The 17,875-nt window shown below is 43.0% G+C and overlaps 1 protein-coding gene across 1 annotated transcript in view; it reads right to left on the reverse strand.

Annotated features, from left to right (window-relative positions):
* The window catches only part of RAB3A (RAB3A, member RAS oncogene family), a 24,005-nt gene that overhangs the window by 5,770 nt on the left and 360 nt on the right, over positions 1 to 17,875 (reverse strand). The window lies entirely within an intron of this gene.

The raw sequence follows: 17,875 nt of genomic DNA on the forward strand, positions 1-17,875 counted from the left end.
GCATTGGTCCCAGTGACAGATATGAAGGCGGACTATCTCATGAGCGAAATGGATGTGGCCTACAGGTCCTATTCCATATACATAAAGAAGAAGAATCTGCCTGGGGAAATAGTAATGAGATTCTCGAAGAGGCACGTGAGGGATTGTATCCTGAGACCGACAGCGGGGACACCCTTGAAAATTGGGGACAGTACTATCAGGATTCTGAAAGATATCCCATTTGAAATAAGACAAAGGAGAAAGAAATATAAAGATTTAATTCCTTTTCTTCAAACAAATGCAATTAGCTACCGGTGGTTATATCCAGAGGGCGTAACCTTCAAACTTCAGGACAAAAAAGAAAAGATTGACTCTGTTTCCAAAGCACGGGACTTTCTGAGAATCCAGTTGGGTGAGCCAGAGGAGGTGGATAAAGAGGAAAAGGACAGTAAGTCCAGTGGCGAGCTGGACTTGGGGTCTTCTGGAGAGGACTGAGAAAGGGGCAGCGGCTCCTAAAAGTCCTTATAAACTGCGGAAAAGACAGGATAAGAAAAAATGAAGGCTGAAGGACTCTAAATTGTGCCTTTGAAAATACTGTTGTTAATATTGAGATGCTTAGGGGTCTTTTTCCAACAGCTAAATTTAAGATTTAAAAGTTATATTAGCATATCTGACTAAGTTCATAAAATTGTTAGCGTTTTAAAGGATGGCATTGTACAAGCTAATTTGATGATCTCCTCTCTTGGGTTTTTAGTCAGTAGTGGTTATCTTTTCTTTCTCCTTAATTGTAGTTCCCCTCCCCTATTTTCATTGTAGTTTGTAGTATATAATTGGTGGGGGGGAAACATGGTATGTAAGACTCCAAAAAAATGACAATGATTACATAAAAGTGCTTACTGGCTATTTAACAAAACTGAATAAAGTATTAAAAAAAGACGTCTGTTTAAAGAAGAATCAAAAGCAAACTAGGAGGACTTGTGAATGCAGTGCTCCCCTTCAGTTCAGTGCCAGGAGTCACAAAAATGGGTGCAGGGGGCACTTCTGGAGAGTTTGAAGCCTTGTGAGGGGGGCACCTCTCATCTTCCAAACTGGGAGGGAGGGAGGGAGGAATTTGAGGAAAACTGATGTATATGTAACATGTAACACTGTCCTATCAAACCTAATTCTGTTTTGCTACTTGAACAACACAGAATGCATCATTTATAATTGGTACACTATTTACTCAAATTCAAGATTATGTTTTGTTTAGTTTTCCAGGTATGCTATCAAAAAAGAGGGGTCATCTTAAATTTGCATACAAATTGTAGTTGTACCAAGTAGTAATTTTTGTTGTGTATAACTTTTTTGACAGGGGTACTCTCATTTAACCAACTTTTAACCCATAAGAGAACCCATCCCCTTATCTCATGACTGCTAAGTTTACTCAGGAACCTTTGGTGAGGTAGCTTGTTGAAAGCCTTCTGAAAGTTCAAGTATACAGTGTCTACCTGGACTCTGTTGTCTACACGCTTGTTCACTTTCTCAAAGAACTCCAAAAGGTTGGTGAGGCAGGACTTCCCTTTGCAGAAGTCTTGCTGAGTTTCTCTCAGCAGGCTTTGTTCCTCTGTGTCCCTAATAATTCTATCTTTGATTACAGTTTCTACTAATTGGCCTGAGACAGATGTTACGCTGACTGGCCTGTAGGTCCCTGGTTTGCCTCTGGATCCTATTTTAAAATTAGTATAACATTCCTAGTCTTCTGGTACATTATGATAGAGTACATTTATTTATTTATGTATTTATATTATTTTGATTTATATCCTGCCCTTCCCGCAAACAGGCTCAGGGCAGCTCACAACAATAAATGCAATACAATCTTAAAATAGGTCAAAAATGATAAATAACAATATTAAAACATTTAAAGTGGGCAGTGCAGTATATTAGTTTTAGTTCCTACAGCCGGAATGGATGGGCCGGCACCAAGCCATAATGATCTCGTGCAGCAGCAATAGGGAGGCCAGCTAGTAGATGCCCGCTGCCTCAGCCAAAGGGCCTGGCGAAAGAGCTCCATCTTGCAGGCCCTGTGAAACTGTAACAGGTCTCACAGGGCCCTGATCTTAATCGGAAGCATGTTCCAGCAGGCTGGGGCCAGGGCCGAAAAAGCTCTGAGGCGAGGGGGGCATCTTTTGGGCCGGGGACAACCAGCAGATGACTATCCACAGAGCATGAGGCTCTTTGGGGCCCATATGGGGAGAGGCAGTCCCATAGATATGCTGGTCCCGTAAATATGCCGGTCTACTGGTTAGTAGATCAACTATCTTACATTTGAGTTTCCTAAGAACTTTCGGGTGTATGCCATCAAGACCTGGAGACTCACCGGTTTTCAATTTCCCCAATAGGTCTAGAACTTCATCTCTAGTTACCTGAATTTCACTCAGTTCTTTAGACTCCCTTCCTGAAAATAGGGGCTGTAGTACATGCCCCATGCTTTCCACAGTGAACACAGAAGGAAAAAAGTCATTGAGCTTCTCTGTCATCTCCCCACTATCCTTTAGCAATCCCTTGATTCGTTTGTTATCCAAAGGCCCAACCACTTCTCTGGCTGTTTTCCTGCTCTGGATATATTTTTTTAAAAATGTCTTGATGCTTTTAGCAACCCACTCCTCAAAATCTCTTTTTGCATGCCTAATTAGTGACTGACATTTCTTTGCTAGAGCCTGTGGTCCCTCCTGGTCATTTCATTGGGGCAGACCTTCCACTTTTTAAAAGACGCCTCTTTACTTTTTATAGCTTCCCTAACTTGCATTGCTAACCACTCAGGCCTTCTTTTAGACTTGGCAGTACCTTTACTAACCTGTGGAATGCATTCTATCTGGGCTTCGATTAGTGTGGTTGTAAATAGCTTCCACAGAAAAACTATACAAGAAGGACCTCGATGTCCTTGACAACCGTGATGGTGTGATCACTGACCTCGAGCCAGACTTGGAATGCGAAGTCAAATGGGCCTTAAAAAGCATTACTAACAACAAAGCTAGCGGTGGTGATGGTATCCCAGCTGAGCTATGCAAAGTCTTAAAAGATGATGCTGTTAAAGTGCTGCACTCCATATGCCAACAAATTTGAAGTGCTGCACTCCATATGCCAGCAAATTTGAAAAATGCAACAGTGGCCACAGGATTGGAAAAGGTCAGTTTACATTCCAATCCCAAAGAAAGGCAATGCCAAGGAATGTTCAAATAATCGCACAATTGCACTCATTTCACACGCTAGCAAGGTCATGCTCAGTATCCTACAAGCTGGGCTTCAGCAGTACGTGGAACTGCCAGAACTAGAAGCTGGGTTTCAAAGAGGTAGAGGGAACTAGAGATCAAATTGCCAACATTCACTGGATTATGGAGAAAGCAAAGGAGGACCAGAAAAACATCTACTTCTTCTTCATTGACTATGCTAAAGCCTTTGATGGTGTGGATCACAACAATCTATGGCAAATCCTTAAAGAGATGGGAGTACCAAACCACGTGAAGGTATCTGAAGCGTCCCAGCTGAGAGTAGGTGAAGTCTCCCAGTATTAGGTCCCCTTCTACTCTCACCCCTTCTCAGCTTTTCTCCCTACCCCCTTCTCTAGCAATCCATTTTTACCCCCTTTCTCCATTCACCTCTTTTATGTCTCACCACCAATGTTCCCTCTAAGCTATGGAGTCTTGTGAGCAAAACTTCTACTTTGTGAGCTACTGGCATTAAAGTTGTGAGCAGGTAATTTGGCTACTGCATAAATTAGTTTGCTCTGGAGCCAGCCTTCCTGAGCTAAGACAAAAATGTGTGAGCCAGAGGCTAAAAAACTGTGAGCTAGCTCACACTGACTCAGCTTAGAGGGAACACTGCTCACCACCTCTTACCCCAGCCCTTCCTCAATGTCTTTCCCCCACCCACTCTCAGTCTGCTCCTCTCTTTCTCTCCACTACCTCTACCCCCCCGACAATCTCCCCCTCTTCTTTCTCTTTCTCTCCCCCTCTCTCAGACAGTCTCCTGTTCTTTTTCTCTCTCTCCTCCCAACAGACAATCCCCTATTGTTTCTCTGACTTTCTCTCCCTTCTCACAGAATCCCACTTCTTTATGTTTCTCTCCCTTTGCAGCCACGCAGGCCAGCAAACATCCCCATTCGAGAGCGCTTATCTCCCACACCAATCTGGTTGCAGGAAGGAGAGGAAATGATGACACAGGCTTTGCCTCCTCAGACTTCAGCTGAGGGCCGCAGGGCCAGCTTGGGCAGTGGCAGCAGAGGGTGTGTAGGCTGGCTCCCAGAGAGGCACTGCTACCCCTTTGGTTCCCTTGGCTGACCAGCCACCCTCCCTCTCTGGGGGCTGGCGGCGGCTCCCTTCACTCTGCAGACCAGTGCCCGAACCTGATGGCTGAAGCTGTACTCCTGGCAGTGGCTGGGACAGGTCTGGTGGCAGTCCCAGCGGCAAGGCGCAAGTTTATTGCCATGGCAGCTTCCCTTGAGGCTCCAGCGGCTTTTCCCACACCTCAGTAGGTCCATTCTCCGTGCATGCGCAGAGTAAGCAGTTTTACTTTTGGGGGGATTTAAGTATCCCCCATATCAGGGCTTTTTTTTGTAGAAAAAGCCCAGCAGGAACTCATTAGCATAACAGGCCACACCCAACAGCAGACACTCATTAGCATATCAGGCCACACCCTTGACAGCACAGGACATTCGCATATTAGGCCACACCCCCATGTTACCAGAAGTGTGGTCATCCAGCCACACCCACCTTTTGCTTCTTATTCTGTTTACTTTGTTGTCAAAACCCAGAGGTTTTTTTGTAGCAGGAACTCCTTTGCATGTTAGGCCACACACCCCTAATGTAGCCAATTCTAATGAGTTTCTGCTGTTGGGTGTGGCCTATTATGCTAATGAGTTCCTGCTGGGTGTGGCCAACTCAGGAGCCAGCCGGAACTCCGTTCCTGTGCGTTCCTGCCCAAAAATAGCCCTGCCCCATATACTTTTTTAAACATTTCCGATTTTTCTGCAAACCTGGGAAGTGCCCCAAGTTTGCTGAAAGATCTGTTTACCCTCCATGTGCCCCAGATCTGTGGATGCAGAGGGTACTCTTGGCTATTAGATATATAGATGTTATCAATCACTGAGCAGGTAGCCAAGGAGACTGATACATCGCAAGCAGAGATCAGAGCACTAGAAGGGAAACTTAAGAGTCACTCCCTTCTGAAAACCGTGACTCTCACAGTTGAAGGAGGAAGTCAGGGCTTTTTAAAAGCGGACTAAGGAAGTCAAAATAAAAATATCTGAAAGAGACAGCCAACATTATGCCCAGGCTAGAGTGTATAAGTGGACCCTACCCAGTTCTAATGTGGTGAAAAGAGTAACCAGGCCAGATTCCCGTGGTGGATTTTCAGATCATGGAAGGTGAGGAGTCTACTACTTCAGGTGATGAAGGTACAAGCTATAGACCAATATTGGAAAGAGTGACAAGGAGCCGGGCCAGGGGAAATTTTTTCAACTCACAGGGGATGGACAAAACATTAGTGATTATTCATCAAAGGCATTGTCTATGGCTGAATAACAAGCATTAAATCTTGGCATGGGATTTGTCCCTACCCCTAACCATAATCCCTTCCAAACTCAGGTGGATCACTTTCAATTAATAAGGACTCTGAAACTGAAAAAGGGTTTTGGTGATCAGACTTCTAGAGAAAGATCAGTTCAGACCAAAGTCCACCTTCAGTCCTTGTATTTCTGATCCATCTTTTGAGGTATTTGAAAAACCTGTACTCAGGGACATTGAGAAACTGGAGGCAAGGAGGACAAAATATCATAATATTAAATCTGATGGTTTAAATATACTTAAGAATTTGGCTAAAGATGATTCTATTATATTGAAAGAAGCTGATACAGGAGGTGGAGCAGTCATCTTAGATTGTGCCGATTATCTCAGAAAGGTGTATAGACTTGATGACTGTACTTTTTACATCCCAATTCCATATGATCCTATGTAATACATCATGCAAACAATTAAGATTATAATGGGGGAAGCTTTGTCTCTTAATTATATGGATGAATCCTTGTCTAAGTATTTAGTGAATGCGTTCCCTAGGAACCCAATTTTTTATGTACTACCAAAGGTACACAAGCCAGGTGTACCACCATCAGGACGTCCTATTATTTCAAGGTTCAACTCAGTGTTAGAACCCCTTTCAAAATACATTGCCTCTTTTTTGCAGTCCTTTGTAGGGAAGATTCCATCTTATGTAAAGGATACAAAAGATTTCACAGTGAAAACTGAGAATCTTAAAATTTCACCTGAGGCTGAGCTAGTTACCCTTGATGTATCCTCACTGTATACAAACATTCCTCACAATGAGACTAGATGTTGTGTTCAACAGATTTTGGACCAGATGACCATATTATATCCACCCACCCATTTTTGCTTGATTTAGTCAATATAATTTTGGGACAAAAAATATTTTAGATTTGATCAAGATTTTTTCTTTAAAACGGCCTGACCTGGATAGCCCAGGCAAGCCCAATCTCTTCAGATCTTGGAAGCTAAGCAAGGTTGACTGTAGTTAAGTACTTGGATGGAAGACTTCCTTGGAATACCAAGTCAGAAGGACAGAGGCAGGCTTTATTCAGCCACCTCTCTGAATATTCTCCAGGCCCCTAGTAGGGGTCAGTCACCAAAGGTCAATGAGACTTCCAGGTGCAGACATACATACACACAAAATACAAAAAAATACCCCCAAAAAAGATTTTTTCTTTAAAACTAAGGGTGTGGCAATGGTCAGTGCCTTTGCTCCTAGTTTTGCCAATTTATTTATGGCTAATTTGGAGAAGTATATTTGTAATTACTATAATCCATTTAATACTTCTTTTCTATTGATGTTTTAGAGATGATTTGTTTTTAATTCTTAAGGACAGCATTAAGCTGGATGAATTTATATCGTGGATTAACAACACACACCCCTCAACTAAATTTACCTGATCACGTAGCCCCGTGAGTATTAATTTCCTAGACACTGTGGTCTAAAACAATGGGAAATACTAGCAGTGAGGACTTGTAGTAAACAAACCGAACTTACTGTGTTAAACATCTCAGGCAGAATATACCATTTAGCCAATTCCTTTGGTTGAAAAGAAATTCCACTTTTCCCGAGGACTTCAGGAAGCAATATACTAACCCAACAATTCCTTAATTGGGGATATCCCTATCATGTTGTACAAGAGCTCTAGAAAGAGCCAAAGGAATTGAACACAGTTAACTACTTAAGGACAAACCACACAATTATAGGACTGCTATTTCTTGTGCCTTGAATTATACCCCTTTGGTAGAGGCAATAAAACAGGTGGTTGTCCTCAAAACACTGGCACATAATAAATGAAATACCTGGCTGTGCCAATAAGCCTATTATAGGATTTAGAAGGACTCAAAGTTTAAGAAATATTTTGATTAGGTCAGACTCTGCGCAACCCAGACCTTTAGGCATAACATGTACTGGACACCATAAGTGTGGATCCTGTAGTATGTGCTCTCAAGCATGGGAGACCAACAAATTTTTGAAATACATTTTGAAAAAGATCTAGTAACATTCTTTAATTGTGGGACTAAACAATCTGTTCATTTACTAAAATGTGGGCATGGACTATATTTGGGATCCATAACACGTACAGTGAAGACCAGGATGATAGGAAACAAGACCCGTATTTGAAATAGGGTTACAGACACGCCCCAGGTGCATCATAATCCAGAGGACTTTAAGTCCTCGGTACTCAACCAGTTTGTTGCACATCTCTACAATAGGAGTGACAGTCAAAGAGTTTTATTGCAGAAAGTTTTTAGATTCACTGATTAAAAAATTATGCACCTTATGGGCTTAATAACTCCTTGTAACTTAAAACAGATATGTGGTCCCTTTAAGAGAAACAGAACACATTACAATTTTAGGTTCGGGGGACCTGATTAATTTATTGCACACCCCTACAATTGATGTAACATATCTATTTATTTATTGTTTCTATTTGTATCCCGCCTTGCCAGACACGCTGGCTCAAGGAAGCTAACAGGATTAAAATATCATAGAACAATACAGAGTTAAAAATACAATACAAAATTAAACAGCATCAATTTACAGATAAAAAAGACAAGCTAATGATGACGGTATTCCAAATCAACCCAATGATAAAGACAGCATCCAACAGGGTCAGATGATGGCGGTATTCCAAATCAGCCCAATGGTAGAAATAGCATCCAACAGGGTCCCAGGCCAGAAGATGTTCTAGGGCACATTTGTCAGTGGCAGCTCCTAATCGAAAGCGTGGTGGAAGAGCTCTGTTTTACAGGCCCTGCGGAACTGTAAAAAGTCCCGCAGGGCCCTGATGTCCTCCGGGAGCGCATTCCACCAGTGTGGAGCCGCCACTGAGAAAGCCCTAGCTCTGGTAATAGTCAGTCTGACTTCTTTTGGACCAGGGAGAGTCAGGCAATGTTGTGACCCTTACCTCAGTGCTCTCTGGGGCACATATGGGGAAAGGTGGTCCCTCAAGTAGGCAGGCCCTGCAGAAAGAAAGTTTCTGGACTCTTTGATAAAAAACTTAAGCACCCTATGGGCTCGATAAATCCCTGGAGCTTGCTTTGAAGATACATGGTCCCCTTGAGAGTAATGGATCTCTTATACAATTATTACTGGCACAGCTGTTGCAAATGTCAGGGATTGACCAATATAATCATGTTTTTCAACGATGCACTTTTCAAGCTAGATTAATGTTGGGGATGCATTCCGTTTAAAAAACTGTAAGCTTGGTGCCTGTTTACTCCCACAGGTCTATTCTTTTTGTGGCAGGGTGGATAAAAATGATTTAAAAATAAAAATGGATTTTTTAAGTAAAATGCTTTTTGAGAAAAAATCTATCTAAAGATAGTTTTCTACTTAAGATACATTATAGTCCAAAGGTGACATAAGGATTAGTTTTTAATTATGTAGCATATATTCATTCAATGTTTAATTTTTTTGGTAAATGAATTCCATTTCATAGGTTTCTGTATGATTATTGGGCTATTTTTCTATCTAGAGGATATAATCACAGATGCTTGGTTTTACAGTTCTCAAACCTGTGAATTTGTGTCTGCAGAGATCACATGCCTCTTCTTCGCAGCAAAAATGTTATAAAATAAACATACAGAGCTGAGAAAAAGACCTTAATCCCATTATTCCTTTGCAAATCTATGTATACACAATCAATCCCTTATCTCTTCATTGATAAGTTTAAAAAAATTCAATGAATAGAAGATTGTTGGGAGTGGGAAAGATCTGCACAAGAAGCTAAGTGTCAGGATGGAGATGGCAAGAAGTAAAACAAAAGCAAAACCTTTTGAGCAGAATACCCAACGAGTCTTTGGATCTTCGTGTGTATAGCCTGAGGTTTATCATATTATTCTTTCCCTGGAGGAGAAAACCTATAATGGCAGCAGGCTGTAAAAGAGACCCAGTTTGGGAATATTTTAATGGGTAAGGCAGGCAAAATGCAAACACTACTACAAAGAAATGCAAGGCCTGGTGACCCAAATGAAACAACATCATGAGAAGTGCTGTGATGAAGACGACAAAAGGAACGTGTGTCAACAGGCAGGATCTTCAGGTTGGTAAACATTTTGATTTCATTGTATTTCTTAAAGACTGTCATGTTTGAGCAAAATTATATTTGTCATTATTATTATTACTGCATGTTACTGTCATTTTGATACAGTTGTTATGAAGAAATAAAGAGTTGAAACAAGCAAATATTCTTTTTGGGAGGCAGTTCTGAGTGGCAGTGGATACAATGAATAATAGTAAATAAGCAGAAATGGTATAAATAATAAAATAACAGCATTGACTTTTTTGTTTAGGGGAATCCATCATCAGCATAAAGGATTCTGGAAAACTATCCACCTTCGAGATCACCATCCTCCTGTTCTACAGTTTTAGAGTTATCTGTCCAGGATAGTGTTTCAGTCACATCATGTACATCACACGTCCACAGTAGATCACCATCCAGGAACCACCATAGATAAAGTTGTTCAGGGCTCTTTTTGTAGAAAAAGCCCAGCAGGAACTCATTAGCATAATAGGCCACACCCAACAGAAAAACTCATTAGCATATTAGGCCACACCCTAACAGCACAGCTCATTAGTGCATTAGGCCACACCCCCATGTTACCAGAAGTGTGGTTATCCAGCCACACCCACCTTTTGCTTCTTATTCTGTTTACCTTGTTTGTTGTCAAAACCCAGGGATTTTTTGTAGCAGGAACTCCTTTGCATGTTAGGCCACACACCCCTAATGTAGCCAATCCTAATGAGTTTCTGCTGTTGGGTGTGGCCTATTATGCTAATGAGTTCCTGGTGGGTGCGGCCAACTTGGGAGCCAGCCGGAACTCCATTCCTGTGCGTTCCTGCCCCAAAATAGCCCTGGTTGTGATAAAAACCAGCAGATTAGAAAAAGAGTTAATTGATGCAAAAACTGCCCAGTTTGTTCACATGACAAACTCTTCTTTCCTTCTGATTGAAAACCCACACTTCATTCATATGGTTCAGTCACTGAGACCAGGATACAGTCCACCCAGCAGAGCAGATGTTGCAGGGAAACTGCTGGATAAAGTATATGACAGAGAAATGGAGCAATGTGCAACAGCTCTAGAGGGTAAAATTGTTAACCTAAGTCTTGATGGGTGCAGTAATGTCCACAACGATCCTGTTGTATGTGCTTGTATAACAACAGAAGAAGGGAATGTCTTCCTTGCAGAAACAAATCATACGTCAGGAAATGTGCACAGAGCAGAATACTTACTAGAAGTGGCAGCAAAAGCTATAACAACACGTGAACAAAAATTCAAAAGTCTAGTACGCAGTTTGGTCACAGACAATGTTGCAGATGTATCCAAGATGAGATGAAATTTAGAAGAGCAGGAAGAGAATACAAAGCTAATAACATATGGTTGCAGTGCTCATTTGCTGCACCTCCTAGCCAAAGACTTCAGTGTTCCCAAAAATGAAGACTAATGTCGTTGAATTGCTAAATACTTCCATAACAATAATTTTGCTGCAGCAGCCCTGAGAAGAATGGGTGGAACCAAGCTAAAGCTCCCACAAGATGTTAGACGGAACTCTGTAGTGGGCTGTTTTGAGCAGTATATCAAGAACTGGCCTATTCTGATGATAGTTTGTGAACAAAATCGAGAAAAAACAGATGGCACTGTCACGAACAAAATCCTCAACATTGGGCTTCAGAGAAATGTAGAATGTATGCTGAGCATCCTGAAACCCATTTCTGAAGCTTGAAACAACATACAGAAAAATAGCTGTTTTAATTGCTGATGCTGCTGAAATTTGGAAGGAACTGAGTGAGCACTTGAAAACAGAACTACACACTGACAGAATTAAATTATAAGCATTTAAAAAAGAATGGGACAAGCACGGTCTCCAGCTCATTTTCTCGCAAATATTGTCAATATCCAGTACCAGGGTCAAATCAAACCTTAAGTGCTGGGGAAGAGAATTAGCTATGACATGGGTATCCAGCAATCATCCATCTGTAATGCCAACTATAATAAACTTCAGAGCTGAGAGGGAACCATTCAAGAAATATGTCTGCTGACGATGTTTTAAAGAAAGTCACACCAGTGAACTAGTGGAAGTCACTTAAGCACTTGGATCTAGAGACTGCTGAAGTAATGATTTCACTTTTAACAGCGGTAGCTGCTTCTGCTGGTGTAGAAAGAATATTCTCTTCCTTTGGACACATTCATTCTAAACTGAGAAAATTTGGGACCCGATAAAGCAGGAAAGTTTGTTTTTCTTTTCCAGATTATGAACGAACAAGAAGATGAAGATGAGAGAGCTACAGAGGACAGTATTTTAAGTTTTTAATGTGTGGACCCAACTGATAGTCTAAGCTTTTTAAAAAAAAAATAACCACATCAGTTAACAAACATGGATGTTTAAGCAAAGACAAGAATACCTATGCTATAATGTTATTGTTTTAGTTAAATACCACTATTTAAATTCTTATTAAGGTAATGATTATTTTTCTTCTTCCAATAAAGTACAGCAGGAAAATTGTCCAAATATGAATGATTAACCTATTAAACTGGAAATTTTTTTGATATAACTCAACTAATCTGAAAAGTTGTTATCCTAAAATTGAAACCTTCATGCGGTTGTGAATATTAAGATTATACCAGCAAGAATCTTTATGTAGAATACCATTATTTAAATCTAGTCTTACTGACTAGTGATTTAAATCGTGATTTGATTTAAATAAAATCCACCCTGTTTTGGGGTAAGGGCTGCAGTATTCTTGTATTTTTCCCTCTAATTGGTTGTTGGGGTTGTATCAGACATGAAGGAAAATAATGGGTTTTATCTTTACAGAATGTAACAGAAGGGCTCTTGAATAAACATGCTCAAAGATAAAGCGTTATGAAATTAACCAGTAGATATGGTAAGCTAGAAATAATGTTTGCAGTTTGGATAGTGTATAGGTTGAACATTATGTGATATAGATGGCTTTTGCAGACTATATATTTTCTTGAAAAAGGAACCTCAAAACGCGTGTACTGATTACACCAGGAAACCACACTGGACATCTTTGACATAATCTGGAGAAGTTCTTTGATATATCATGGACTCTGAGCCTTGTTGACATTTTTTGTGATTGAAACGGACTGTTTAGAGTATATGAACAAGATATTCTACTGCATAGGTGTTGTGTTACTTCACTAATTTATAATATAAAATTACCCTGATATTTTCCATAAGATATTTGAATCTTTATTATGATTTTTGGTATTTTCGGTGTGTTTGTGTGTGGACGCACGCACACCTGGAAGTCACATTGACCTCTAGTGACTGACCCCTATGGAGGGCCTGGAGGATATTCAGAGAGGTGGCTGAAAGCCTGCCTCTGTCCTCCGGACTTGGTATTTCAAGGAAATCTCCCATCCAAGTACTAACCACAGTCGACCCTGCCTAGCTTCCGAGATCTGACAAGATTGGTCTTGCCTGGGCTATCCAGGTCAGGAATCTTTATTCAAATGTTTAAAAGATTGTTGTAATTAGATATTGGACGTCTCTTACTCACAGTGTATCTCTCTAGTGGTTGGGCACTAGTACATTGCACAGGTTCTGCTGGGCTTGCAAAAATGCTCCCCCTTCAGTTTCTACTGCAGAGATTCTCTGGAACTTTGAATCCATTCTGCTGGGCTTCTATTGCCCTTGGGGGGTTTTGCTGGTTTTTTCCCCTCTATTGGAAACAATGGGGTGCTATAGCTTGGACCCTGTTAATCCAATCATTGAACCGCTGCTGCTGGACAGCCTCCACCTTCAGATGGATAAAGGGAAGGTGTTTTTGTTGTTGTTGTAGGAACTATTCTGTCAGTAGCCTTTGATATGCTGATCAGTTAATATGCTGATGACACTCTGCTGTATATTCCTCGGAATAAGCCTCTGGCTGCAGCCGTCTCTGTGCTGGCCAGATGTGGTGGTCCAGTGGCTGAGAGAGAACAGTCTGATGCTGAATCCAGGTAAGAGAGCTGATGCTGGTTGGAAGGGCAGCTGCTCACCATGCGATTGTTCTCCTTACCATCAATAGAGTGCAGCTTTAGCTGAGTGACTGTTAAGAGCTTGGGAGTCCTGTTGGATCAGATCACCATGACAGTGAAAAATGTTTCCTTTCAGCTTTATTTAATTAGCAAGCTGCTCCCTCTTGGCTGATGCCTAGTTTGGCCACACTGACTGATTATTCAATATCTTTCAGGCTAGATTACCCTAACACAGTCTACATGGGCCTGGCCTTGAAGACAACCCAGAAACTTCAGTTGGGGCAAAATGCAGCAACTCATCTGTTATCAGGAGCTAACTGACAGGACCCAATTATGCCTGTTTTACTGTCCCTTTGCTGACTGCCTATTTGTTTCAAGGTCCAATCCAAGATGCTGATATTCAGCATGAAAGCCCTTCACGAACTATAAACAGAACTATCCCACAGAGCATTTGGAATGGTTTGGGCCTTGTCTCCTGACTATATGAGCACAGGGTGTTTTTAACGCTGCGGTTGTTGATGTTGTTTTAAATGGTTTTTTAAAATTTTTGATGTTTTTAATTGTATAATTTTATATGGTTTTATTGTATTTTATTTTACTGTTACCTGCCTTGGGTTCCAACTTGGTCAGGGGAAAGGTAGGCATATAAAGACATGAATAAACAAATCATCCTTGGTTGATCACTTGGAAGTTATGTGGTGCACCAAAGGTGACTAGGAAAGGGGCAGAGCACACTGGCAGGCTGAGCCAGGGCCAGCCTCCAAGGTGAAGCCCCCTTCATAATTTTCATATTTTAATATAAAAGCACAGTGCACTCCTAAGAACATTTTAAAGGAACTAAGCCCTACTGATGACAGCTGGACTTACTTCTTTGATTTACGTTATTTATAGTCCGGCTTTCTCACTTGCACTCAAGGCGGATTATGCAGAGTGGATAAAGGGGCGGGACAATGGGGCGGGAACAATGCAATAGGAATCAGAGCTGTAGAACCAACCAGAAACCTAAAAACAGACCAGAACCAAATCATAAGTATTAATATGACATATTAAATGAGGCAAAAAATTACACGGTGGCAGTGTTCCCTCTAAGCTGAGTTAGTGTGAGCTAGCTCACAGCTTTTTTAGCCTCCGGCTCACAGATTTTTATCTCAGCTCAGGGAGGATGGCTCCAGAGCAAACTAAATTTATGCAGCGGACAAATCGCTTGCTCACAACTTTAATGCCAGTGGCTCACAAAGTGGGATTTTTGCTCACAAGACTCCACAGCTTAGAGGCAACATTGCACGGTAGGATCCTAATTTTAGCAAGCTATACATAGTAGTATAGACCACAGTCCCTAATGATTTTTTCCAAGTAACTTTGTGAACTGTTTTGTACAGCGCGACCCCATTGCCTGCGTAGAAAAGCCCTCTTGAACAACTCATTTCTGCACAGTTTGCAGAAGCCAGAAAGTGGGAGCCTTCCTCAACTTCTTCCTGACTTCTGAGCAGAACTACTTAGGATTATTCTTTACATTCTAGAAAGAAAGAAAAATCACAGGTGTACATCCAGAGCTCAACTGTCTCTCATTTTCTAATTCTAAATCTTGTTTTCTCATTTGTTTTCCTGATTTTAGACTCTGGTGACTTGTCCTTCTTAAATACTCGAGGCCAGAATTGTTCGAAGCAGACCAGCAAAGCAGGCTTTCATCCACAGAACTCCTGGCAAGTGCGACAGATCTGGTGTTGCCACTGGAAACGGGGACTGCATCCTGCCAGGCCCTGACAGCTCAGTACCGGGAATCCCAGCTACACTGTCCATCTGTCCAGAGGAGGAAGCTCTTTAGGTGACACACCTTCTGGTGGAGGGTTCTAATCCTGCCCCATTGGAGCCATTAAAATCTTGCCATCACTCAGTGCTCCTGAAGTAAGCAGCAGGCCACTTAATTAGCTAAACGGTCATGGCCAGGCTCTGGTAGTTTGCACACCATCTTTTTTTTAGACACTATTTGTAAATGAAGGTCTAAAACACAGGACTAAAGCCTCAAATGCATTATCCATAAAAACTGGCACCAATCTATATAAGCATAAGCGATTTCACACTGAAACTGAGTAAAAACGACAAGCCTGTCCAGGTACTGATGTGTAAATTGTCTGTGTATTTATTCCCTACAGTAGGCCATTCCCAGCTGCCGTGGGTTTTGAACACAAAATTGCCACTGCCAGCCACTTCCGGCCAGAGCAAAACAGCTGCCAGAGAAGACGGGTGCCAAGACCCCGAACATCTGAGCCACAGGGCCAGCGCCAGCTGTTGCCAAGCCACCCGAAGGCAATCAAGGCCCAACAGAATGCCCGTTCAGCTTTCCCTGTAGCAGGCTAACATGGCTCCCTCTCTGAAAATATTCCACATCTGATCACCCACGAGCCCAAAGAACTGCGCAGCTAGCAAACTGTGTGAATCAGTGACACGTCGGCAGGCCACAACTGCAGTGCTGGTGTCAGCCTTCTTGCTATTCTCTTCAATAATAAAGTCTGAACAAGCCTCGCCTGTATCCTGGGAAAGTTTGTCTCTATAAGGTGAGATCCCCTCAGCTCGGTCGGCCACACCGGGGACCCTACATCATAAAGAACAGCCCCCCCCCTCCTTTCCAACATGCAGGAGCCCACATGATGTGCCGGGTCCTGTCTCCTCTCCTACTCTTCAACCAGCAAATCCACACAGAAGGTCTCCTCTCCACTGACCTGGAGAGTGACAGACTTGCACTTTATCCAAAATGACTGGTGTGACCTGGCAAACCTCCTCCTCACCTCTTCTTTAAAATACACATTAGCAGCCAACCAGGTCTTTAGACCTCACTGTAGCGGGGCTCCCCTTGATAGCTTCCACTACGGGTTTGCAAGAGGCACCAGGGAATAAAGCCTTAAAGTCCTGTATGGACATCCCCCTCCCCATCCCCCAATACTTCTTCCAGATGTATCATTGTCAGTCTTCTCCCCTTCACCAAATGTCTTCAAAATCTCAGATTCAGGATAACTACTGCGGACAGCGCTTTTGTCCTATTTATCTCAATAAGCATAATTGTATATATTTTTCATTTATTTTGTGATCAGAACTTGGACTGAGGGAGCATGGTTTCAGCCCAAGGCAAAGCACGCAACCCAGAGCCATTTAAGCCCACATCTGCAGGAACACACAAGACATCCAAAAGATACCCCCCGCACACCGCCTCACAGCTAGACACTGAAGCATCCACAGCTCCTCAAGGAAGCAAAGATGAAAGGGGTGTGGAAGAAAACTACCCTAAAAGCTAAAGGTGCGTTGAGCCCAGATGCTGGGTGTGATGGCTACAGCCATGGTCTGTTCCCAGAGGTAGACTGCCCCTGTATGTAGAGCTTCATTTTGTTATTATGGCTAATAAGATTTATTTAGCTAAAAAAAAAAATGTTTTGCTAGATCGCCCACTTCAGCACTCTGTGTGCAAGAGAGCCACACAGCATGCCAGATGCTTCCAGAAGGGCTATAAACAGCAGTCCTTGCATGGTACCTTGCCCATGGAGGTTCCATTCAGCCACCATCACTAATACTCCTTCACAGACTTATCTTCTATGCATTTGGCTAATCTCTCTTAAGAGGCCTGCTGGGCAAGATTAAAGTGGCTTCATCCATTCCACCGTCCAGTTTCCCAGGCAAAGATCCCTCAGAGAATCCCACAAGCAGACCCTCCCCAGTCTTTGGGATGGGGGTCCCATTCATTCATTCATTCATTAGCAGACCTCTCTCCCATCTCAGGGGCCATCCCCACTCCTCGAGGCTGCAAGGGGAGGCAGAGGAGGGGGCGCAGGTGACCCCCAACTCCCCCCTGGGTGCAGCCTCCTCTCACAAGGGGGCCGAATCCGCTCCTCCGGCCAGCGGGCGCCAGACGCCTCTGTGGCCACGGGGAGGGGAGGGCTCTTTAATATTAAACGGGTCCTTTGTGGTCAGGGCGGCTTGCGGGCCGGGGTGCCAGGTGTCAGCCGCGGCGGTGGAATTTCACCGGGGCTGAAGGCCTGCCAGCAAAGCAGGGCGGCCGAGCCGGGCCAGAACGAGCCTCCACCGCGTCGTCGTCGTCGTCCCCCCCGCCCCCGCCCATGCCAAACTGCACCCCAAGACAAACGCACCGGCGCAGGAGGGCTGCTTCGCCTGGCCGCTGCCCAGCTTGCCAAAAGGAGGAGGATCTTTGCTGCCTGAGGGCCCCCCCCCCCAGCATAAAAACCAGCACGGCGCCCGCAGAACATCCGGATCGTCCGCACGCACGCTCCATCCCTGGGAAAGAGCTGCCGGGGGGGGGGGGGGCCCGGGGGCGCCGCCGC

The sequence above is a fragment of the Gekko japonicus genome, unplaced genomic scaffold (assembly GCF_001447785.1).
Source record: "Gekko japonicus isolate JY-2015 unplaced genomic scaffold, Gekko_japonicus_V1.1 scaffold2550, whole genome shotgun sequence".
Taxonomy (NCBI): Eukaryota; Metazoa; Chordata; class Lepidosauria; order Squamata; family Gekkonidae; genus Gekko; species Gekko japonicus.